The sequence below is a fragment of the Equus caballus genome, chromosome 4 (assembly GCF_041296265.1).
Source record: "Equus caballus isolate H_3958 breed thoroughbred chromosome 4, TB-T2T, whole genome shotgun sequence".
NCBI lineage: Eukaryota > Metazoa > Chordata > Mammalia > Perissodactyla > Equidae > Equus > Equus caballus.
The window spans coordinates 64266498-64292921 of NC_091687.1; the positions used below are offsets into that span (position 1 = coordinate 64266498).

General features: G+C 41.8%; 1 protein-coding gene across 2 annotated transcripts in view; it reads left to right on the forward strand.

Moving 5' to 3' along the window:
- The window catches only part of CHN2 (chimerin 2), a 287377-nt gene that overhangs the window by 25115 nt on the left and 235838 nt on the right, over positions 1-26424 (forward strand). Inside the window, exon 1 of one of the 2 annotated variants that reach the window (XM_070264752.1) lies at positions 19551-19699. The exons of the other annotated variant lie outside the window; for it this stretch is intronic. The gene's annotated coding sequence lies outside the window, so the exon portion shown is untranslated. Of the gene's footprint in view, positions 1-19550; positions 19700-26424 lie in introns of those variants that run through there. 2 annotated transcript variants of the gene reach the window in all.

Genomic DNA, 26424 nt, shown 5'->3' on the forward strand with positions numbered 1-26424 from the left:
GGTTAAGTGAGGAAAAACATATTTACACAATGAAATTTTGCAAACTTAAATGAGTTGGGGAAGAGTTTTTGATGACTTAGGAAATGCTTATGTTAGAGCACTTAAGTGAAAAATAGAAAATTAGAGAATTTTATCTATAGTATGACATTATCTATACCTAAACATTAAAAGAAGTATTTCCACCTTAAGTCCTGGGCATGATGGTGTAACTGGTATTGGACTTAGCCTCCTGTTATGAAAAGCTATAAAAGCTGGGTAATATGTAAACAGTTCTTTCAGGAATTTGATAACAGCTGATACAGAAATACAGTCATTGAGTGAGAGGTAGGTGAGTTCTCCAGGAGATCCCACATGCACACTGGTTTTCCCTCTGAGAGCATTTTTCAAACCAAGGTGCATGAAAATAGAACCCAGAGAACTTCAGTTTCCCTGGACAGAGGAAACAGAGATCAGAGTTTGAGGGCATCGAAGATTGAGGGTCAGAGTTCCAGAGAGGAAGGAGCCCTAAATCTACATAAAAATTTCTCTAGGATCTTTGGCCAACTCTTAATGTGCGTGTGCAGGGGGTGGGGCGGGGGGGGGGGGGGGAAGGCCTAGCAGAGAGAAGGCTGGAGAGAAGACTGGAGAATTCCTAAGCCACATGGTGCTAGAGAGATGTGGGAGTTTGGGCTCAGTGAGAGTGGACAGACCTGCATGAACACTCTGAGTATTCAGGTGAGGCTTTAGAAAGCTGAGGTGGGGTCCTAGGGAATAAGGATTTCACCCATGCCTTGACAGGGTCAAGGTGATCCACAGGCAATTTAACATCTGAATGAAATAAGCTTAATCCTCCCTAAAGAAAAATGACATGCAGAGTTTACATAGTATCTCATCTACAATGTACATCATAAAATTAAAATTATTTCATCTGTGAAGAAGCAGAAAAAGTGACTAATAATCAAGGGGTAAAGCAGGCATAAAAACAGACCTAGAGATGATCCAGATGTTGGAGTTACTAGAAATGAGCCTCAAAATAATTATGATTGGTAAGTTAAAGAAAATGGAAGACCTGTATTAAGGAAATTTCTTCAGGCAGAAGGAAAATAATCTCAAATAGAAACACATAATTGCAGGAAGGAGCAAAGACCTCCAGAAATGGTAATTATGTGGATGAGTATAAATAAATATTGATTGTTTAAAACAACAATAATTTTTGTGAGATTTATAGCAGTTATAAAAGTAAAATACATGACAATAATAACAGAAAAGATGGCAAGGGTGAATGGAGTTAAATTGTTATAAGGTTCTTGCATTGTTTAGGAAGGGGTAAAATTACTAATTCTTTTTTTTTGGTGAAGAATATTGGCCCTGAGCTAACATCTGTTGCCAATCTTCCTCTCTTTTGCTTGAGGAAGATTGTTGCTGAGCTAACATCTGTGCCAATTTTCCTCTATTTCATGTGAGGGACGCCACCATAGCATGACTTGATGAGCAGTGTGTAGGTCCATGCCCTGGATCTGAACCCATGAACCCCGGGCTGTCAAAGCGGGGTGCATAAACCCAACCCCTAAGCCACTGGGCCAGCCCCTAGAATTTCCAATTTGTAGAAGACTGAAATAAATCAGGAATGCATTTTTGTCATCTTGAAGGTAACCATTAAAATAATAATAAAAAATCTATGCCTAAAATGCTAACAAGGGAGAAAAAATAATTTTAAAAACCATTTGATGGATTTAAAAGGAAATGAAAATTAATAAATACAGGAACAAAGAACAGATGGGACAAATGGAAAACTAATTGAAGATGGTAAACTTTAAAGCAACGATATCAATAATTACATTATATATAAGTGGTTTCAATATTCCAATTAGAAGATAAATATTGTCAGACTGCATAAAGAAAACCAACTGTAGTAGGTTCAAATTTTAAGACACTTTATAAAGACACAAGCATTGTAAGTAAAAGGTTAGAGATAGATATACCATGCAGAAACTAACCAAAAGAAAGCTATAGCAGCATATTAAGATCAGACAAAGTAGACTTTAAAGCAAGAATTATTATGAGAGATAAGGAGGGACATTTCTTAATGACAAAAGAAAGTTATAACAATCCTAAATTTGTAGGCACTTAATGTTAAATCTTCAAACTATGTAAAGCGAACGTTGGCAAAACTCAAAGAAATAGAAAAATCCAACACTTTTCTGTCTCAAGAACAGAAAGCTTTTCATCAAGGGAAAGGAAATTACGTTTGTCCAGAGTGTTAAAACCACTGCAGTGGCAGAAGCAGCAAACAAACATGAGGGAAGAAAGAATCCCAACTGATATTTCGAATTTAGATCCTCCTAAGGGCCACTTACTGAAAGAGGCACAGTTGGGTGGAGTTGCCATCCCAAATAAGAAGGCCTTACTTCTTCTTCTTTTTTTTTTTGAGGAGGATTGTCACTGAGCTAACATCTGTGCCAATCTTCTTCTATTTTGTATGTGGGACGCCACCACAGTATGGCTTGATGAGCGATGTGTAGGTCCATGTCCAGGATCTGAACCCACAAATCCTGGGCCGTCAAAATGGAGCGTGTGAACTTCACTGTGGTGAAAATGTCCCAAATATGAAAAATCATGAAGTGATTCCTGATTAAGTGACACTACATGTGAACACAGTAAATATAACTGAAAAGGATAGACCTTCAGGCCATGGTCAGCTGCTACTAAGTTTTAACTAAGTTACATACCTAAGTAACATAACTAATTTATGATGAGAAGAAACCTCACAATATAAACATTTTTCCTATGTTTGTTGAATGCACAAATGGTTTATTTCTAAAACTCTGTGTTACTTAAGGAGAGATCACAGGAGAGAAATTCAGAAGCCATTTCTGCCATTACTAACTGTGTGACTCTAATCACTTAGTATCTTTGTTTCAGTTTTAAGTATCTGCAGAAACTATCAAAGATTATATCCTCTCTGTTTACCTAAAAGATTATTGTGAGAAGCAGTTGAAATGCCTATGACAGCTAATCCTTATGGAGATTTATTTTTTTAAGTCAACAAAGCATTTTCCACATATTTTCATTTCTATATTTAAAATAATCTTATAGTAAAGTGCTATTCAAATGTAAGGTATGGCTTTTTCCATATAATAAATCTTATTTTCCTATGATAACCTTATTTGTTATACAGCATATGTCATAAGCAGAGCCCAGCGTGGTGCGGTCTGTAAGTACATTTTGCTCATTACCCTTTGCCTTAGTAGAAAGGAATGGAGAGGATGATTCATAATGAGTAAAACACATATCATCTCTTGGAGATAGAAAATAAGGATAAAGGCAGATTTCCATTTGAGAGAAATTATTTGGGCTTTGGAAGTAATTTAAAATGGCTATTCCCTCCGTTGGCAATTTGTAGCTTGCCTGAGTTGATGCCTCCATTTTCAGTCACAGCAAGATTGCTTTTAGTTGCAGGGAGCTGCGAAAGCCGGAGCCCTGAAACTCTGAAACTGAACCCTTTTCAAACGCCTTATAGATTTAAAGTAGGTGGAATAAGAATTCTTTCCTGATTGTCATCAAATGCTTCACAAGTTATTTAAATTAATCTAAAATTTGTCTAAATCAAGGGGGGAACATATGATCTAATTATAACACCGTCCTGTTCTATCTGGACATAGCAAATTAGCCCGAAAAGATGTGTGAGCTATCAAATATGCAAACTTTATTATAAAATAGTTGTTGGACTTTTGTATACATATGAGATCTAAGAAAGACCGTATTATGTATTGTGATTAAATTCCCAGATCAGTCAACCAAAGGCAATATATGAAAAACTGTGTTGTGTGTGTGTGCCTTCTGACCGTCCATCTGCATGGAGATACGTACTTATATGTTTAGCGCAAAATCTCCAGATTCTCTTGGTAAAACTGAGTTACATTCTTTTGGCCATTAGTGCTGTAGTTTAGCGTCTCTCTTGATTTCCTATCCTGATTTTCCATGATATGGAAGTACTGCAAAGCTGACTATCCTTGCTACATCTCCAAGGCAGGAGGAGACTGAAGCCAATCACCTGCTGTGAGCTCTTTGAGACCCACTTGGAGGAATCACCACTGATTGCGCTGGGAAAGGCAACTTCCCTCACATGGGAGACAGCTATAATTATTGAGCGGGTGTTACAGTCACTGAGCTTTACTGTGGTTAAGACATTATTCTGAGACATGTCCTACAAGACTTGGGATTAGACCTTTATTAATAAAACTCCCCAAATGGTATTTGCAATGTGTCATTCCACTTGAGAAGATAAATAGGACAGAATTAAACTAACACAGAAAGATGACTTATCTCATAATTAAGAACATTGTATAAGAATGAATTTTGAATTTATAGCAGTTTCTGGGTTGGTCGCGGAGATGTATTAAATAACCTTCCTTTTTTAAAAATATCTTTTGAGACATAAATTCTCTGTGGGGAAAAAAACAGAACAATGTGCTGTCTTTTCTCAATTGAGTGTAGCATTCCAAAGGCTTTGTAAAATGAAGGGAAATTTAACATTTTAAAATGATCTTTCAGAAATCTATTATTATGAGCGGGGGAAAAATGAACTAAATCCTAAAGTATTTAGACTCTTTGGAAACTTCCATGATGTAAGCTAGGTAAGTCTGGGATAGACCGGCCCACAGAGCATGGTGGCATGAAATGTGAACTTGGGTCACTGGTTTTTACAGTCAGCTAGAACAGCAGCACATTTAATGTGATTTTTAAAAAAGAAAAATAGACAATATTTTCTGATGTGAAGACAGTTAGTGTCTTAGTTTCTCCTTGGAAATTTCACAGAGATTTATCCTGTTTATTTACCGTGCACAGTGACCCTGAGTGTCAGCTTGGGTCTGTGTATTTTAAGATTTTGGATAAAATGTCATATGTTCTTAAGCAAAGCAAAGTAAAGAACTGAGCAATCACCCAAGTTACACTATTAAAGAAAAAAATCAATTTATATAAATCAGAATCAAATTTGTACCAATTTACCCATGATATGAATTTTCAGGTATTCTCTGCAATTATCCTGGGGATCTTAATTTTGCTTTCAACTTTCTCAATGTATGCCCCAAATAATTAACATAAAGAAGATAATTTTATTGTAAAGATAGAAAATAGATTTTGATGACTCATTTTTTTCTTCGTTCCCCCTAAAGTAAATTTCTTCAGCTGATCTGTACTTTTCCCATTCCCCTGTGGACAGTGTAAAAGGCTGCTCGAAGCTGTGAAATATGTAGAGGGCATCCCTGTTTTCCGAAGCAAGTTGTAATGTATACATACAAGCAGTTCCTATCATTTTGTGCTTATGAAAGGAGTAATAGGAGTCCTGATCTCAAGTCATTAGAACTGTGGTGAGATGTGACATGATGTTGCCATTTTGTTAGAACATTCTAGGACTGTAATGCTTCAGTGTTTAGCATCACCACAGACTAACTGTTTTGCAGAGTTGGTGGGTCTTGCTTCCCCGTTGGCTCCCACTATCCCACTGGCATCCCACCGGCAGCACAAAGCTTCTTGAGGAGATGTCTTCCTGCCTTGCTGGGCACTGTAACTTACACCAAACCATCAACTTTTCCATTTTCATGCTTTTCTGACTTGGAGTCACTTTCCCAACTCAGAGGTCTCTTTTCTGCCATTAGCCACCTGCATTCCGTTAAGTTGTTCTTTGTTCCATAGAGATGGAGGCATTGAGTTCCTTGAAAAGGGATGTCTACTGTCCAGCATTACTCCCCCTTCTTGTGGCAAAAGCCCCCAATTTTCTTTTGGGTGCCCACTTTTTTCTAACTCTCTCTGACCATACAGGTCCAGAGCTTCCAAAGGACTGGAAGCTGAGAAGAGCTTCAGGGGTTGGGCTGGAAAGGGCACAAGGCCCCATTAGAACCGTTGGCCATTTGCTCTGGCTTTTGCTTGATGGATTAAATGTAGTCATCTTGCAGTCATCCACCTGGGACCTGTGGGGGTAGAAGTGAGAGGTGAAGAACTGAGTTCTGATTCATGGTGTCTGAACCTGAATCCACTCGTGCCTGAAGTTCTATCCCTGGCCTTTTAGCTATGACGGCTTTTTGTCTTTAGCTTAAATCAGTTGGAATTAGGGCTTCTGCCATCTGTCACTTGCAACAGAAATAACCCTAAGTGATACAAGCCTAGTATCTACAGTCCAAGTTTAAAAGAATTTCACTCTTTCTTTGTTTTATGCTGGGTAGTCCCACTAATATATCAAGGCTGCAGAACCTTTCTTCACCCGTGGAGGCTGGCACCCAATAAGCATATTGCTGAATTTGAGGCCTCAGGTTGTACAGCAAATAAGTTCTCAGCCCTGTCTATTTTGTAAGTGCTAAACATGGTATCAATTTGCTTAAAATCAGGGCACCTGCAAGTCATTGCTTCTAATTCACAGAGAAGCTACCCTAAAAAAATTATGTATCTATGTACACACACACACACACACTCATATGTGTGTGTTACACCTTTAGAATGACTAGGACAACATTTGATTAATTTCGCTTGTTAGATTAAAAAAAAAAAAAACCTTTCCATTAGGCAATATCAGGAAACAAATACACCAAGGTAGAGAATTTAACGCGATCAAAGTCCAAGATGATTTGGCTGCAGGCACAGTAGTAAGGGGGGTTGTTTGTCTCCTATGACCCTAGGTTTCAAGGAGGCCAGTCCACCCACATACCTCAGGGCAGGGTGCCAGATAAAGGAGCCTCCGGCCCTGGAGCCCTGTTCTCCTTCCTGAACTCTCATTTCACGCCCACTCTTCCTTTTGCTCCCACTCTGTTCCAGTTTGGCCTGATTTCCAGGCATAGTAACGTGCTTTCCTTTCTGGCCCATGGACTCCAGGATGGAGTTGATATCCAGCTTTAACGCTTAAAGCTCCCAGGCTCCCTAGTCTGACCTGACCTGCTCCTTTCCACATCTGACCTCCTCCTTGGGCTGGGGGTGCTGTTTTAGTCTTTTTTGCAAGAGTAAGGTGAGAGGAAGAAGAAGGTTGGGATGAGAGAGTAACCGAAAGAAAAAGGACAAAGGTAGTGTCTTCCCACACACGTCTTTACCTTATCTAAAAATACTTCCCATTGGCAGAAAAGATGAAGAAACCAAGCATATGGCATACAGTTCCTAGCGCACCAGATTGCAATATTATACACTTGGATTACAAAGTCTGGATATTACAGCCATAAACATATGTAAACATTTTTATGTTTTGCTAAAAAGGGAAAAATCACCAATGATGTATCATCCTAATGAGCTGATTACGAAGATCAATTACTTATATTCCCAAGATCTAGATAGAAACAATGGCACCACTCCATCACACACTAATATGACATGCTACATATGATATATGACGTACTACATATGACAGACTACATAGCTGCCATAGTGAGTATGATGGTATTTTTCCTTTGGTTTGATTGGCACCATTTGCTACAGCTGTGTTTTTCAGTTAGACTCCTACGACTGGAAGGAACATGTGGATGAGGGATTGGAAAACTACAGCCTACTGGCCAAATCCAGCCTGCCACCTGTTGTTGCAAATACAGTTTTATTGGAATCCAGCCATGCCCATTGGCTTAAGTAACGTCTGGCTGCTTTCACTCACACCAGCAGAGTTGAGGACTTGTGACAGTGACGGTAAGGCCAGCAAAGCCTAAAATTGTTTACTCTCTGGCCCTTTACAGAGAAAATTTGCCAACTTTGCTTTAGAAGGCAATCTATATTCATTTGTCTATTTTCTGGAACGATTGTATTTTTGTTGCCTCAGACAAGTCCTTATTGAGTAAAGATTTCTAGGGAGGAAAATTGTATTGTCTCATGGTATTCCAACTCTTACTAACTAAAAATTCTTTGTAAAGATAAAAATCCTTCATGATACAGTGTAAAACCAATTCCTTTTATTTTAATTTTGTTGTTTTTGTTTAAGCTGCTCAATGAAAGCTTTTCATATATTTAAAGACTATCAAATGGCCCAATTTTTGTCTTTTTTTCCTTTACAAGATAAAATCCATCCCTTTTAACATTCCCAAGTCCTGAAATTTTTTGTGTGACTTATCTACCAAACCTCTTCTATTCCCTGTAGTGACATTTCTTTATTATACTGAGAACTGAACGTTGTACTCTGATAATATTTACCTATTACAACGTGCATCCAGCTGTACAATCAGTTTGCACGTCCAAGTACCTTGTGAGGCCAGCTAGTGTTTTTGCTATGCACGCCCATTCTGCAGATGAAGGGCAAGGAGGCTCAGCAAGATTAAATATCCTGCCTGTGATCACGCAGCCAGGAACTGATAAACCCCTTCTAGCATACCACACTGCCAATTGCTTTGTAATGAGCCTGGCAGGAGGACACATAATGGTTCCAGTAAGCTATTTGCTTGTGTCTGGTGCAACACTGCGCTTGCTTTAGGGGGAAATATTCTTTCCTTCATTTTATATCTACTGACTCAACTTCAGCTCCACCTTGGTTGTACTTGGGGCCAGTGTGAAGGGAGTCCTCAGTCCACTATTTAAGTGTCACTATATTCTGTGGCCACAGCAAACAGGTTGTGTGTTAGCACAAGAACTGGAGGGAATTGTGGTTAAATTGGCAAAAATCCATCACCAGTAGGAGAAAAGGTATGTGCTTGGGGAAGGAAGGTGGCCAGTGGCATCATCTTTCGATACAAGGCAGTATTATCTACATATCCTTTCTGTACTGCCCATAGCCAGCCCATCCGCATGTTCTATGTTGTGCCGTTTGTTTTCCCCTTCTGATATGCTGAATTTAGTAATCTAATTTGCCAAAATTACTTTGATTTTGGAGTCTGTCTTTGAAGATATTCTCTTCCGTCCTCTTTTCTCATCTCCATTTGGTGTTAATGTGAAATTCTTCTCTCAGAGTCATTAATGAAAACGTTAAGCAACAGAAAGAAAAGGATATCTCCTTACTAATAATATATTGTTCTCAGCAAAGCACAAAGCTAGCATAGGGGCACTGCTTTGAAAATACGAAAAAACAATCATTACTGCACTTTTGGGGGTGGATGTTTTCCAACTTATTTATTTTAGCCTTTTAGATGTTTCTTTGGGGACCAAATTATAGCTCTGACACTATCATTAGCACTCTAGATTATTGGTTACAGTGTATAAGGGAGATGTGGGCTGCTTCTTGAACATTCTGCATTTTTAGTTAAATTTAACAGTGTTTCCTTTTTTGGTTCACCTTTCATCGTGGCATATGATCGTGATTCCTATATGCACAGATCATCTTCCTGATTGAGTTTCTTGTTGTGTGTCTTCAGGTTATTGCAGGTTAAGTATTTATTTTTATTACTAGTAATATTAGTAAATCACTTGAAGCATAGAACACTTTTCCTTACACAAACAGCAGCAACTTTTCCCTCCGGGGTCTTTGTTTCTGAGTCATACAGTGCCCGGTGGTTGTGCCAGGTGCAGAAAGGGCTCACCGTGCCCACTGAGACCCTGGGCTGTGGTGGAGAGAGGCCAGTGAGGAGGTTCATCTCTGGATCTGTAAACAGGTTGTAAACCTAGGACATTTTACGAGGACATCAGTGGGAGAAAATAGATTCTGGACCTTGCTGTCATTTTTACAGTCACAATTAGAGTGAGATGGGACTTTAAAGTAGGAATTTCTCTTTTCTTACCCTTTCTTCCAGCCTTCCTTTAAAAGCTCCTTTAAAAAAATCCCTTTGTATTTCCTTAACCTTTTCTCCAGTTTCGTGGCCAGCTCTTATTCTCATCTCGTCAGATTTCTTCTCAGCCTTTTATGTGGCCAGCCAGCCAGGAAGCCTTCCTAAATCACTTGCACAGCATCACAGCTGCTTTCTCCCTTTGAGAAACAATATACTCTGCCTCTCTTTTTTTTTCTTCCTGTAGAGTTACATTCAACAGATACAATTTCCATGTCTAAGAAGCAGTCACCCTTAAATTTTGCAGACTTAATTTCATTCTGGTAGCTTCAGACCTGCAAACAACATGAGGGAGCTGATGTTTATTTCCATCCGAGACCCGAGGCGCATCTTTTTCATTGTCAGGGTTTGGCTGAGGCCATCTCTTTCCGTCTGAGCTGACCGTGTGTCCCCTCCGTGTGCACTCACATGTTTTAGAGTTTCAAATGTCCGTTGAATGCAGGATGTCATTAAATTTTGTAGGCTCCTTTCTAAACTGTTGTTTATACACCCTATGAAAACTTCAGTTATTTTTATGACAGACATTATGTTAGAGGAACAAGGGTGACAATGACTATTCATTGATTATTTTGATTGAATTGTCCTCATGTATCTATAATATGGTCCAGTCTCTTTTTAGGTTATTTTTACAATTTATATTCTTTCTGTTCACCCATTTAGTGCTGTTTTTTCTTTAATTTTTCTCAGTGTTATGTTAAGGAGCAAACAAATCACGGAGGTTTGCAGCTTGGGTTCCAGAGTCTGAGTGCCTACGTTTAAACCCCTCCTGCCACCAAACTAGTTGTGTGACCTAGGCAAGAAACACTGTCGCTTTGTGCCTCAATTTCTTTTTCTCTAAAATGATGGTAATAGGGGCCAGCCCCGTGGCCGAGTGGTTAAGTTCCCACGCTCCGCTTCAGCAGCCTGGGGTTTCACGGGTTCTGATCCTGGGTGTGGACATGGCACCGCTCTTCAAGCCATGCTGAGGTGGCATCCCACATAGCACAACCAGAAGGACCTACAACTACAATGTACAACTATGTACTGGGGGGCTTTGGGGAGAAGAAGAAGAAGAAGAAAAAAAGAAGGTTGGCAACAGATGTTAGCTTAGGTGCCAAACTTCAAAAAATAAATAAATTGATTAAATGATAGTAATAATATTACTCAACTCCTGGGCTGGTTGCAGGATTAGATGCTTAAGTCATATAATGTGTTTAGAAAGGAGCCCGGCAGATAGTAAATGCGCCACAATGGCAGCTATTGTCACTGTCTTTATTGCTGTCCCTTGAAGAGTAAGGACTATGTCAAACACAGTTTATCTTCAAAATCCCTTCCGACCTCATAATAGAAATGGGTGCTCAAGGAATGTGGTAAGTAACTGTGGTAGGCAGAATAATGGTCCCCCAAGATGTCCACATCCCAATCTCTGGAGCCTGAGAATATGTTACATTCCACGGCAGGGGGTGCTTAAGGTTGCAGATGGAAGTAAGGCTGCTGTCAGCTGACTTTGGAATGGGGAGAGTGTCCCGGATCTTCCAGGTGGGCCCGATGTATTCACAAGGGTCCTTTAAACGTGGAAGCAGGAGGCAAAGGAGTCAGTGTCAGGGGGATTTGAAGTGAGAAAGTCTCAATGGGCTACTGCTGGCCTTGAGGATGGAAGGGGGTCACCAGCCAAGGACTGCTGGCAGCCTCTAGACACTGGAAAAGGCAAGGAAATGGATTCTTTTCCCTAAGGCCTCCAGAATTGACACATCCCTGGTAACTCGTTGATTTTAGGCCGCCGAGACCCATTTCAGGCTTCTGACCTCCAGAACTGTGATGTAATTAATTTGTGTTATTTTAAGCAACCAAGAGTGTGTAATTTGTTAGAGCAGCAATAGGAAACTAGCACAGTGACCAGCTGACTAGATGAAAAGATGAATTGTTTGAGATAATGACACCCAAGAAAGACACCAAGGTAAGAACTTGTATGTTAAAAAGGTGTAATGGCTGGAACCATTTCTTGAAGCAGTGGATTCCAAACCTTTCTTGAGCAGACTCATTCCTTTAAAACAGCTCATTTGCACATACACGTAAGGTTTTGCATAAAATTTAATGGGGCCCACAAACCACACTGAAGTCCCCTGTTGATCCCAGGTTATAACCCTAGGTTTGCACGCCATTTGTTAAGACTCAACCAATGACAAGCTTTCAGTGAGGAGCCTAGGAGCCTTCACTACTGGCCTGTCAGAGTGGGCTGGTGCTTTGAGGTTCTTCTGAGGAGCTGACGGCTCTGTGAATGCTCATCAAAGCTACTAGGTCATTTAGAGGTTTGGCCCCTTTTCAGTCACATTGAAAGTTAGAACCTTATTCTCTGTTTCTGAGTCTTCTGCAGCAATGTTATGTCCCAAGTCACATGACCCTTCTGTACTCATATTCCCCACTTTTAGGAAAGACTTATCATCACTAGAGTAATTAAACTGGTGTTTTAAAAAGTGATTTGAAAGCTAAGGTCACATTAGAGTGATGATTTCCTTTAGTATGCCTTATTTCATTATGTATTGTGTGTTTTAGAACAGTTACGAAAACAGGTTTTATCTCCGTATCATAGGAAGTGCTAACATTTATAGGAGATGGCATAGGTGTTCTGCCTGATGGTATGATTTCATTTATTCATTCGATAAGCTTTTATGCAAGACCAACTAAATTCCAGGCATGGTACTAGGGATGAGGGATGCCCAAGATAAAGAATCTGGATGTAGATCCTGTTCTCCCGCTTACAATCTCATTCTGATCTTTGTTAAAAAGTAAATACCCCTTGGAGGCAGGCTTTAAATCCCTTAGCCATTGTGCACTTTATAGTGAATGAGTTTATCAGATCTTGTCTTGAAAATGAGCTTTCACTGGAGGAGGAGGATAGGAGGTTAGAAGTACAATAAGAGCCTGAGGGGAAAGAGTAGGATTTCTGTAAGAAGATAAGAAAGGATAATAAGAGTATCATGGGTCCAGTGAATAATTCCTCCACTCATCTTGGATTTCTCTTCCAGTGGATCCAGACTATTCTTTAAAAGTCCCTGTAGAGTATATAAGTGACAGAGAGGGTGTGGGATGACCACTGGCAATCAGTAGGACTCGCCCAGACCTGGCTTGAAGCCCATCTTTGTGACTCAGTGAAAACATGGGTTGCACTAGTGTGCCTGGCATTTCTTGAAGGCCTTTGCTGGAGCTAGCCATGGCTGTTTGCGAGGTTGCTCCTTTGCAGACGACTAAGAGCTGCCACAAAATAAGCTGTGATTTCACAGAGAGCTTCAATATCCCCTACCTTAGCCGGGTTGCTAGAACACGTGGGACATTCTCCACCAGAATGTGCTGAAGGACTGGATGTGGGAGTGAGAAAAGAGACAGGTATTGGTTTCCTATTGCTGCTGTAACAAATTCTACAAATCTAGTGTCTTAAACAACACAAATTTACTATCTTATAGTTCTCGAGGGTCATAATTCTAAAATGGGTTGACAGAGCTGGTTCCTTCTGCAGGCCGTAGAGGAGAATCTATTTTCTTGCCTTTTTCAACTTCTAGATATTGCCCACATTCCTTGACTCATGGCCCTTAGTCTCTCTGGCCTCTGCTTCCATTCTCACATCTCCTCTCTCTCACCCTCCTGCCTCCCTCTTGTAAGGACTCGTGATTATATTGGGTCTAATCTAGGATAATCTTCCCATCTCAGAATCCTTAACTTAATCACACCTGCAAAGTCCCTTTTACCATGTACGGTAATGTATTGAGAGGTTCCAGAGATTAAGATGTGGGCATCTTTGGAGCCATTATTCTGCCTACCACAGGGTGTTAAGGATGACACCACCAAAACAGCCAGAGTGCTTTGCTAAAGGCCTTCAAACCAGCTCCTCAGTCCCATTCAGTTTTGGAACCAGGTAAACCTTTATAGCCCCAAGATGGCCCATTTTCCATTATAACGTCCGTGATAGCAAATGTTTTAATGTGATTAGAATTAGCAATGCCTTATCTCACATTTGGCTCCGTGGGGAAAGTTGGTGGAAAACGGCAGATTTCCAGGCCCGGTGCCTTGCCTTTGCAGGTCTGTAAATTCCTCATCAGATTCCTGACTGTTTCAGTAACTCCTCATCCCATTGCCTTTTAGAGTCTGCTTCCCGCTGCATTTTTGGACAGACATGGCATACCTTTTCCACATGTGTTTTTCTAAAGCTGTCATCAAGATTTCAATTTTATGTTCTCATAGTTAGGTGTCATCATGTAGCTTTGTATTTTTTTCCAGATAACTTCAAAAGTCTAGTAGAAAAGAGAAAGGAAAAAAAGAAAAGCATCTCAATGGAACAAGGACCTTTGCCAAAAACTTCCCTGTGTCCCTTTCTGTCTAACATCTACCCTCCAGGCGAAAGCAGAGAGGAAAGCAGGTTTCGAGGCCGAGCCTGGAGCAGGAGGTCAGCTGTGAGCCAGGAGATTAGGCAATGGGACTGGAAGCCTCAGGACTGGACAAACGGAGGATCCAAAGCCAGAGAAGCAAAAGATGCAAAAAGGAGGCCAGTGGGACAGAGGAAGGGCCGAATAAAGTCGATACGTCTTGTGCCTGAAAAATTCCAGCCACAGTGTCTTTTGCATATTATTCCAAGGGGCCAGGACGAGATCTAAAGGGAGCAGGCCTGGACTCCTTACTGCCCAGCACAGTGTTGTGTATGTGGTGGTGTAAGTTACTGTCATGCCGTCATTTGAATCTTTGTCACTCACTCACACTTTGACATCCACTCTTTAAAATGAAAGATTTAGGCCTAATTATGTGTATTATCCCCAAATTTAATGATGTCAGGCAGACTACTAAGTATTTTTTTTCCACTGGGAATGATCGTATGTAAATATGATCTTAAAATATAGACTATGTATAAATTCATTTACTTAACAAATATTCATTTATTTAACAGATATCTAATATTTATTGGACAATGTACTGAGGATTCTTCTAGACACTGAGGATACAGTATTTAACAAAACACGTTGAAGTCCTGTCTTTGAGGAGCTTATCTTTAAGCTTGGAGTGACAGACAGAAATCAGAAATAGGTAAAACTCCAGAGATGGAAAAATAGGGCGAGGACGGGAATGGCAGGTACTCAGGAGGGTTGAATCTGAGACAGGGTGATCAGGACGCTTCCTGAGATGGAGACATTTTAGTAAAGTCTGAAGGAAATGAGGGGGATGCTTATGGATATCTAAGGGAGAAGGACATTCAGGGCAGGGGAACAGCAAGTACAAAAACCCTGAAGAGCGCATACGCCTGGAGCATTCAAAGAACCTCAAGAAGGCCAGTGGGGCTGGAGTGTGGTGATGAGCGAGGCGGAAGGGGAATAGGGGCTGAAGGTGGCGTGTATGAGTGGAGGGTGGTTCACAGGTCATGGGAGATCTTGTAGATCTCAGCCGGGGCTCTGTCACTCTGAATGAATGGGAAATCATTGGAAAGCATTGAGCAGAGCAATGTGATTGGACTTTTATTTTCACGGGATGGTTCTAGCCTCTGTGTTGAGAATGAATTGCAGAGTTCATGGGTGGAATTAGGGGCAGCATTTAGGAGGCTATTCCAGGAATCGAGGACAGGGATAATGGCTTAGACCAGAGTGAGGGCAGTGGGGGTAGTGACATGGAGTTGAATGCTGGGGATATTTTGAAGATAGAGCTAGAACGGGATTTGCTGATGGACTAGACATGAGAGTGAAAGAATGTGGAGTCAGGAGTGACATCAAAGTTGTTGGCCTGAGTAACTGGAAGAAGGAATGGAGATACATTAACTGGGATGGAAAAGGTGGCAGGAAGGGCAGGTTTGGAGGGAAACTTTAATGGTTCAGTTTGGACATATTCAGTCTGATATAGTCATTAGATATGTCAAGTAGGCAGTTGGATATATGGGCTGGAATTCTGAAGAGAGGTCCTGGCTGAAGACATAAATGTATATGCATATATTCACACATACCATAAAACCATCAGCTCTGGTCACCATCACGCTTCCTAAAAGCATTAATTCTAGCCTCCACTTGTCACTGCTCTTCAGAGCCCCCCCCCCCCCCCCCCCCCCGCCCCAGCCCACCTTGGCCTACATAACAAAGATCTTATAAAAAGTTCTTATCTCTTTGGTTCCAGGCTTTTTACTGTATTCTGGTCTGATCCTTCCAGTTCCCATCTCCTTCCATCAGTGGTTGGATTCTCTTGCTGAGTCTAGCCCGGAGGTTGCAAGCTCAGTTGCACAGGGCTGAAGGGGGGCATGTGGTGAACTGCAGAACACATGCCCCACTTACAGAGGGCAGCACCGTTCTGCTCCCACCGGGTGCTCCTGCCAGGGAAGGGGACTCGTTGCCTGTTCCTCTAAAGATTAAGCCAGAAATCTAGATGTTTTTAATGTGCAGTCTCCTCATTTTTAAACGTTGGCAGCTAACTCAAACATTTTTCAAGACTCTGTGGGCCAAACAAAATATATCTGGGGACCAAATCCAGGCCACAGATAGCCAGCTTTTTACCACTGAGGAGCCTGTTGGACAGGCTGACTGGCTGAGTTTGAGGTTTGGCCCCCGGACAGAAGCTCTTGGATTGTCCATCTTGGTTTCCCCCAGTGCAGGCAGAGGGAATGGACCACCCACCCTAGGGAGGTTCCCAAGGGACACTTTTCCCTGAGCCTGGCTCCTAAGAGCCCTGCTTTTCTGGAAAGGATGAAAAGACACCTTCCCCAGAACTTCTCTGAAGAACATTTTGTGTCCTGTCTCCTTCATCCCCTCCCCTCCTGGGATCGTATCTCACTTCAAAAGCAGAATGAGTATTGATCCCATCTTGTAGGTGAGACAGGTAGAGACTATTGAATCAGCACCTTTGTCTTAAATGCTTGATGGCAAAATAGATTGCAAAATAGTAGCTGAATGACAATCTGAGGGAGAAAGTTAGTCTCGGAGCAGATGGAAGAAACTGTATATTTTTTCAACAATTATATATTGAACACTTGCTAGGTGCCAGCTCTTTTACCATGTGCTGTGTGTACAGAAAAGGGTGAAACATAGTCTGCTCCTAAGAGAGTCACAGCCTAGTGGAGGAGACAAGTGTGAAAAGAAACAATTTATAGCAGTGTGAAAAGAGCAGCAGGACAGAGATGCCACAGAGCAAAGAGCAGGGGTGGAAAGAGGGTCTAAAAAAGGCTTTTTGGATGCAGTGATAGCTGGGCCAAGTTGTGAAAGATGAAGAGGGGTCTGTCAGGTAGACCACTGGGGGAAAGCATCCTAGAAAAAAGAAAAGCATCTGCAGGGTTTCAGAGGTATGGAGCAGAATGTAGTAGTCTAGGAACTCTCGTCATTGCAAGAGCTTCAAGTGTGAAGGATAAAGCAAAGCCAGGCATGAGGGAACAGGGTAGGAGAGAGTGCCAGGGACCAGGTCCCAGAAGGCCTTGTCAGAGGGAGTAAAGGAGGACCAGTGTTTTCCCATCTTCATTAGAAGGCTGCCTTGGCAAGCATAATCTTGGTTAGAATCAAACAAACAAAATCCTCATTTCTTCTTACAAAATTTATGCCAAGAGGAGAGCCACCATCAATCTGAGCCACTTAAAAAGAAAGTTTGACATAACCTTCATCAATTTCCTTGAGACTTCATGCCGTTCATATAAGACAAGGAACGTGAAAATAATATCAAGCACTTAGATGGTGTTTACTCTGCAGGGCATTGTCCCAAGGGCTCTATGTATGGAGCATTCATATAACTCCTTAAATTCTCAGAACCACCCTATGATGCAGTTGGTCCTCACTACACTGTAGTAGTTAAGTGACCTGTCCAAGGTCATATAGCTTGTAAGTGACGGAGAAGGCATGGAACCTCAAGAGCAGGCTATCCTTGCTCTTGACTGTCTTTGTACAGCGCTTCTGTCTGCCATGTCATGGTCTTTCTCACCAGAGGTTTTGGAAGGCCAATAACAAATGTCCAGGAACCAGAGATGAGGCTGTTGTGTTTGTATAAGACCATCTCTTTTGCATTGTTGGGAGTAACAATTATAAATGCAAATGGTCAGAGACTCTGCCTTAATTCAAGGGGCAATGGGAGCTGCATATGAACTATGGCTGCCCCCTGCACACTGCTGGCTTTGATGTCACTACCATATTCTATGAAACAGTGCAGCATGTGGCCCTGTCTTTTAAGGCAGTCAGCGATCTGTCCTGGTGGAAATAGAAATGGTCTCTCAGTACTTTAGATAATTTTCTTCAGGAACTCTGCAGGGCTGGGTTCAGGTGGGGTTTAAATAGAAGAAGTATCCATTATGTTCAGAAAGCATTGCAATTTCTCTTTGATGTTTATTGTGCATTATTAGTTAAGAGACATCTTGGAGAAAGAAAGGCACAAGTTTAAATGCTGAAATTCTGAAATGAGATTCTTTGATTGTTGTCTGGAGAAATCTGCAGCACTGACTTTTATTCTTAAAAAAAAAGGAAAAGAAAAGTGAAAGAATCAGATGGTATTTCTATGAGGAAAGCAGTAATTGCAGTTTTCAGGGTGAACACTTGTTTTTTTATAGCATGACAACTTTTTTTTAGAAATGAACTTCAAACCTTCCACACTTGTTAAAAATATTTCCACCTGCAGGGAAACAAATTCATTTTCATTAATACCTTCGGTGTTTGTATAATCAACAAACAAGCATGGAAATAAATATCACCGAGAGAGGTGTTTGGAAAAATTTAAGACAGACGTATTTTGTGTTTTCTGTGAGGTGGCTTAGTTATTTTAGAATTGCATTGTAATTAGTCAGTTAATTACTACATTTTAAAAATATGGTAAGGGGAAGAAATTACTTTTCAGAAGATGGAACTAACTGGATTTTTTTAGTGCTATGGAGAAACACAAGAACAAAAAAGCAACCTTTTAAAAATATGCTACTTCTTCTCTTCTTATGTCTCATTTTTCATAGAAAAAAAAATCCCATTTTTGGCATTTTCCAACCAACTTGAGACCCTTGCACGTTGCTTTGGGTCACAGATGAGATCCTGAAACATTATATACAGATCAGAGTCTCCTAAGTTGAACCATTTAAAATGCACTCACCTGAAAAGACCTCCTCATTGGAAAGGGATCCCATGGGAGTCCTTTTAGGAAATGAATAAAACATTTTATATGAAAATATCTCAGTTTCCCTATTTTTAAAATTTAGATTTCAATATGCCAGTTTATCATAAAGTAGGCATGTATTTATAGGCAACATAATTTTACTTGGTGAACGTTATACAGATTCTGAAGTAGAAGGACCTTAAAATACTCCAGAAATTTGCTCACAAAATATGTCCCTGTAGGTGTTATCACTTGTTGGGATGGAACAAATTACAACAGAGAGACAAGAAGAATTTCGCCAAACCTTAAGGTTCTCGAGGAAGGAGAATCAAAATTCCCTGTTTGTGTGCTTGCCAGTATATCCGTTCGACCTAAAATTACATAATTTAGATGTCTGAAGTTAATTGCAGCTCACTGCTATCACAAGTCTATTTTTAGACGCCAGAAGTGCACCCAGGTCGACCTACCAGGCAGGGTCCGCCGGGATCTGAACACAGAGTGCCCTTTGTGAAAAAGGAGTTGCCCCCAGTAACAGCACACGGGATTGTTCCATTGTTAACACTAAGGAGGGAACTTCCTGATTTTTTTTTCTTCATTTTTATTTAGTGGTTTCTAAACTAAAAAGGAAACATTGAATGGTGCTTAATTTCAAGTCTATGGGTTAATGTATTATTTTCTTTCCTTAAACCCACTTTCCTCTTTCCCTCTCACGTTGTAAGTGATGTGTTTACTTATTTATGCCCTTGTGCTCTCGTTTCCAAGGCTGGGATTTTCCCTTCTCTTTCTTGGCTGTAATTTTGATACAGAAGGGAAACTGCTAGAGAGAGAAGGTGGCGCAGAGGGCAGCGCTGGCTGTGGTTAACCACCCTCATTAGCTGGGGATGAACCGTCTGAGACCATGAAGGACACAGTTCACTTCCCATGCAGAGGAATGCGCTAACCAAGTGACTCTTGTAAGTGACTGAATACTCCTTGGTCATTTCCATTATTCTCTGTAAGGATTTCAAAGCAAACATTCTTGTTTTAAGGCAGCAAGGCTGAGTGGAGCGTGATGGCTGATGGGTTTCACCTCCAGGAGCAGCGCAACCTACTGGCAGAGACTGGAAGGCTGTGTTCAGGATGGTGAGGCCTGGTCTGGGCTGAGTAGGAAAGAGAGATTAGAAATGTCAGCCTTGAGTGAAGGAGAAGGAGGTGGGATTCATGCCGTATATTGTCATCTCCCTGCAGTGGGGGGTTCCGGCTCCCAATGAGTATTAGGAAACCGGCGTGTTCATCCTAGTTCTGCTCCTAGTGAGCAGTGTGACTTTGAGCAAGTTAACTTTCTTTGGCCTTGCTTTCTTGGTCTCTCAGAGGGGAGCAGACTCTATGAACCTTCCAGGTCTCAGATTCTGTGATCCCAGGATGGACATGTGTGGCTGCCTATTGTCCATGAGATAAGTTCTAGATCTTCATCTTGGCCTTTGGGTCTTTGTCAGTCTGACCTTACACTACTTTTCAAGCCACTTCTTCAATTTCCTCCACTTACTGGCCAGGCCAGGTACCCATGGTTTCTTGAACATTCTTCTCACTTTCTTGACTTGATCTCTTTTCTTCAGAATCTCACTAAGTGTAATGCCTATACCTTCCCCTCTTCTCTGATTATCAAAATCCTACTCATTTTTTTTTTTTTTTTTTTTGAGGAAGATGAGCCCTGAGCTAACTACTGCCAGTCCTCCTCTTTTTGCTCAGGAAGCCTGGCCCTGAGCTAACATCCGTGTCCATCTTCCTCTACTTTTTATATGTGGGACACCTACCACAGCATGGCGTGCCAAGCGGTGCCATGTCCACACCCGGGATCTGAACTGGTGAACCCCGGGCTGCCAAGAAGCGGAATGTGTGAACTTAACCACTGCGCCACCGGCCCGGCCCCACCTACTCATTTTTTTTTAAGACTCTGAGCCTCATAGAACTTTTTCCCTTGTGGAACCTTTAATACTTGACACCCTATTCCCATTGGCTATGCATTTGCCAGGTTGCCTCTGGATCCTGCCTGAAACTCATGGTAGCCAGGATTAGTGTTTCACTGGTTCACTGTCCCTGGACTCTTTTCAATGCCCAATCAGGCTAACAAATTGCAGTAAACATTTCCTTAAAGAGAAAAACAAAAACCAAGGAACAATGATAAAAATAAAGTGACAAGGAGATTCATTGAAGTCAACACACACTTAATACTTGTCAAATTTGAGAAAAACAGGGTGGCAGGTGCTTCGGTGGAGACAAGTAAGAGTAAGAAATAGTCTCTGTCTTTGAGAGTTATGGCGGCAGCAGCAGCAGCAGCATGTCTTCCATTTATTTCATGTGTATTTCTTACCACATCCTTTGCATACACCCTAAATTCTTAGAACAACCCTGCAAGGTATTATCAACTCTGTTTTACTGATGAGGAAGCTGAGGCCTGGAAAGTTTAAGGGACTTACCCAGGCCACACAGCTGGTAAGGGGATGAACCTGTGCTGATTCTGGCATATGTCATTGCCTCCCTAGTGGGGAGCCTATGACAAGGGCGGGCAGTTCCCTGAGCATACTCTCTACTTTCTCATCTTCAAGCCTTTGCTCGTGCTCTTCAGGCCACTTGGAAGGCTCCCCCCTTCCACACTTCTCAGCATGTGGAAGGGCTTTCCATGCTTTGAACAAATCTCCTTCTCGAAGTCTTTCATGCCTCCCTCTTCCAGCTGGGCCCTGATAATATGGGACTCTATACGTATATGTAAAATGAATGCAGTAATGCCACCTTCATCTCTTTCTTCGTTGCAAAGGTTCTAAGGGTGAAGTAAAAATGTCCAGTGAAAAATGACTGGAGAATTCTGTTCCATTCAAGAGACATCTATCAAGCATTTGGTCAGGCCTTGGTAACAGACAGAAGATGACTCTCCCAGTGTTAGAACAACTGTTCTCCGCTTTATAGGAGAAGAGGCTGGGTGACACCCATGATGAGATCATAGTCTGGGATTTGTGTTGCATGGAGAGAATTCCTTCTTGCCTCAGGCAGAAGCAGAGAGGTTCTCAGAGTTCTCTTGTCCTCTTCTGGTGCTGGTCCAAGCAGCCCAGAGGGGTGCAGGGAGACAGGCATAGGGTAGAGTGGACAGAGTCTCAGAAGGAACTTATTTGCTGGGAGTTGCAAAACCAGAATAGGTTTCTGGAACAGGGTCAGAGCTTATTCCCTCCATCTAAGAGTTCATTGTCAAAGTGAGGCCACTATTGGCATGATTTATATTCATTGATCTTCCTATGAGAAGGTGATGAGGTTGGTGTGTGATCTCAACATCTTCCACAGGGGCCATTGAGCCACTGCTCACAAGTGCTGTGGATTCAAAGGTAAATAAGGCATCACTGTGGCCAAAAATCAGCTCACATAACTTTAGTACAGTATCAGTATCATGTATGGGTCATGATGATGGTGTGTACCTGATGCTGTTAGAAACCAGAGGAAGGAAAGATCTGTCATGCCTAGGAGTGTGTGAGAAGATTCCATAGAAGTGGTGACACCTTTGCCAGGGCTTGAAAGGTGAGTAAGATTTTACCAGCCTAAGAAAGGGCAGGGGAAGGGGGTACTCCAGGAAGAGGGAACAGCAAGTGCAAAGCTGGAGTTTGGGCAGCGCAGGACTGAGGTCCAGTAAGAACCACAAATTCTGGATTCTCTGTTTCAAATATTGATGATATTTATGCAAATAACACAGTCATCCAAAGATGTCAGAACAAGCTTCTCCTCCCTGCTACATCAGGCACATGGATAGGCCTGCTGGCGTGCATCCTTCCTCTTCTGTTCATCATTTATGAAAGTGGCTGCCCAACACCCTCCAGAGAACAAGTGCCCATTTGTCCTGTGACCACATGCTTCCCCAGCCTTCTGCCCATTTGCAGCCTGCCCTGCTTCCTGAGCTCAGCTTGCCAGAAGGATGCAGGCTGCTGCGTTGTGCAGCTGCAGGGGGCACCGTGCACACAGACCGCCCTGGCACCCTGGCATTGTGCGATGCCTGTGCAGTGGCCTAGAAGAAGCCAGAATTTGTTTGTTCTGCTCCCTTACAAAGATTGCCAGCCCCTGGGTTACAGAAAACAAAACAAAACAAACAAACAAAAGCCTTGCTGCTCCTGATGGTGCATCGCAAGTCCTCACCTTTACTAGCCAGTTTTGACCTTCATCGTATCACAGCCTGCTCCATTGAGATAGAAGCACTGACACTGTTCTGTTGTTTCCTCTGCCAGCTTTCCCTTTCCATGGCTTTGCTTTCCAATTAAAAGCAAAATAAAAATCAAACAAACTCCAGACCTTTCCCAACTCTTGATCCTTGGGTGGTCATGTTACGTTGTTTTCATTTTTGTTTTGTTGTTGCCGTTGTTTTTAGTGGAGACTTACTTTTATAGAAAAAGCACTATTGCATGTGGAGCCATGCGCTTGTTCTGCCTTGTTCAGATATCTGAGCCTGAGAGGAACCAATGCACCGTGCCTGTGAGAGCAGAGCTCCGAGACCAGCCAGACGGCAGGGGATTTGATGAGGGGCTGGAGGATGCTAGGGGTTTGGGAAGCAGCCTCTGTCCATTGCAACAAAGTGCAGTCATTGGATCTGACTTTGTTGTAGATCGTGGGAAGAAGTCTGGCTGGGCAGCTGGAGGGTGAGGTCCAGAGGGTCCGGAGAGGCAGTACTAGAGCTGATAGTGGTGATATGAGAAAGAAGCAACATCTGATATCCAAACCAAGACCTGAGTTCCAGAATGGCCCCTGGGACATTGGGCCTTGCAGTCAGACCTGGCTTCAGACTACTCACCTGCCAGTTTGTATCTTTATTCTGTCTCCAGCTCATCAACCAAGCCCCACCCCCCAGTTGTCTCCAGCATCCATTTCTTCCTCTCCACTTCTGCTGCCATGACCTTAGTGCAGGCCCTATGTCTCCCCCAGGTTGCTATCATTGGCCTAGTGATGAATTAATTTCCTGCCTGGAGTCTCTCCCCATCATGTCTGCCTTATGGGCCACCGCCAGATGTCTACCTGAAACACGGTTCTGATCACGTTATTCCCCTACCCCCAGATCTTCCATGGTTCTCCCACTCTCAAGCCTGTATCTCGAGGCTTCAGGCAGTCTGCTTTGCCTCTCCCGCCACTTCCTGTCTCATCCTCTGTGAGGAGCATGACTACCTCTTGTGCTCTGAACATTTCCTATAGATTCCCACTGGCATCTCTTTGCCCAGCGGATCTACTGGGGAGCTTGTCAAACATACAGTTTCTCTGGCTCCACCTTGAGGGATGCGCACTAGGAACCTGGCAGCTGGAATCTGGATACTTCAAGTTTAAACCTCTGGTCCCTGTGACTCTGAGGATGAGCCAGGTTCGGGAACCAGCGCCTTTGTCATACCAGCCTGTGTCGTGGTATGCTTTTTGCCATCACAGGAACCCTCTCTGTTCTTCAGTGTCCAGATCAGATGTTACTTCCTCCTTGAAGAGCTTCATGAGCCCAGCAGTCAAAAAATGACTTCTTCCACCCTGGAGGTTGGTCCTTTGGCCTTTCTGCTGTCAGCCATTCGTCTTTATCCTGCTTGATTTTAAGTTCCTTGAGCGTAGAGAGTGCATTTTATTCATCTGACATATCTGGCAGCTTCCAGGACACAAACTTATATTCAGTAGCTGCTCAGGTGTGAAAGATCTCATGCAATCGAATAATCGAACAAAAATAGACATATATTACATTCACTTACATGATGCTTTACATCTATAAGAAAAAGGGAAGATATCGCAGGAATGGTAGTGGGAGGAGTACCTATAAGCAACTCCATTTTAGGAAAATTTAGAAATGTGAATTTAAATAAGAAGCACTTTTAGTTGTTAAACCTTGTAGAAGAGTTCTGTTCTTTCTCTGTCTTGTCTGGCGAAGAGTTAAGGCTTTCGAACGCATCTGTACTGCCAAGACTTTACTGTTGTAACCTTATATAACATAAGGTTTATGATTTTATTGTTTCTCTGCAACTATTTTTTTGCTATATTTTCTTTTGTTCACCAGCAGAAGCAGCGATTAGCTCAGGTTTCTGTTCACAGGCATAGTTTTATGGCGTTCTCTGAAATGAAAGGAAGATATTGGGAGTCAGCTGTTTATAGCTTTTCTAGCAACACCTTTATTGATATATTCCCATTTTTTCATATCCTTTTATCGGCATTGCAAAAATGAAATTATATATCCATTACCAAAATTAGATAGGAGATTTATTGGATTAGAAGTGCTTTCTTCCTAACCCTTAAAAGACCAAAAGGTTCTTCTTTGATAATTCTGTAAGAGAGATAAAATTCCTTTTTATTTTAAAATGTTACAGATAGGAGATTAACCTAGTTATGCTTTGCTGATATAAGGAATGCACGTCTCAGGGAACCAGGCGATGCCGAGAGAGGTTTCTGACTCGGGAATGTACAGAAGACATGAGACTTGCATGAATTATAGCATGACTCATTAAAGGCTATAAGAGTACTTTATAAGTAATCAGATGTTTTAGACTAGGAACTCTGATTTCCTGTGAAACTGTAAGATGCTTCCTACTATGAAGATTTTTCCCTTTTGTGCATGTCTGAAACTTCTTCACAATTTAGTAATATTTCTATTTGCGTATTAATTACAGGCAAGGATGGCTAAATTGAATAAAAATATTAATCAACAAATATTTTTCATGTATCTTCTGTGCAGGATACTTTGCAAAGTATTGCGATTTAAAATAAAATACTCGCCTCTGATAACACCACTTTGTAGGGCTGTGACAGGCATGAGATTTAGGGAAGTACCTAGCATGGAGAGTGCTGAATAAATGCTAGGTAGTGTGTGTTGTATGGTGCAGGATTTCGGAGAGAATGAGTTAAGACAATCTAGACATATTAGTAATGTTTTGATAAACAGACATTTCGCTCTTTCTTCACATAATGTTTTAAGATTCAAATGAAGAGAAATGTGTTAGTACCTGTAAACTGTGAATGTTCATTTTCAACGATGAAAATGAAGCCAAATTTGGAACAAGTAAAGTTTTCATCACAGAAATAGAACCTAATTATATATAATTCAAGACAGTCTAAGACTTGGTGCATGGTACTTAAAGATTCAAGCAATTGAAATCAGGCGACAGTTTTTTAAATTAGCTTTTGAATGTTTTATATTTTATATCTACCTCAAGAATCTTGTATGCTATACATACAGGTTTAGACACAAACTCGTTATCTTTAATCCCAAACAGCTGTAGAAAAGCCCTGAGTAAAGGCTCTGCCACTGTAGTGGGTGGAGTGGTTGCTTCCTAAACCCCCAGTTCAAGTCCACCTGGAACCTCAGAATGCGACCTTATTTGTAAATAGGGTCTTTGCAGATGTAATTGGTAAGGTGAGATCAGACTGGAGTAGAGTAGTTCCTGAATCCATTGTGACTGGTGTTCTGATAAGAAGAGCAGAGGGCACAGACAGACACATAGGAAAGAAGGCTGTGAGAAGATGGAGGCAGAAATCAGAGTGATGCTGCCACAAGCCAAGGAATGCCAAGGATTGCCCTCAACCACCAGAAGCTGGGAGAGGCAAGGAAGGATTCTCCCCTAGAGCTGTCAGAGGGAGCACGGACCTGTTGACACCTTGATTTCAGACTTCTAGCCTCCAGAACTATGAGAGAATAATTTTCTATTGTTCTAAG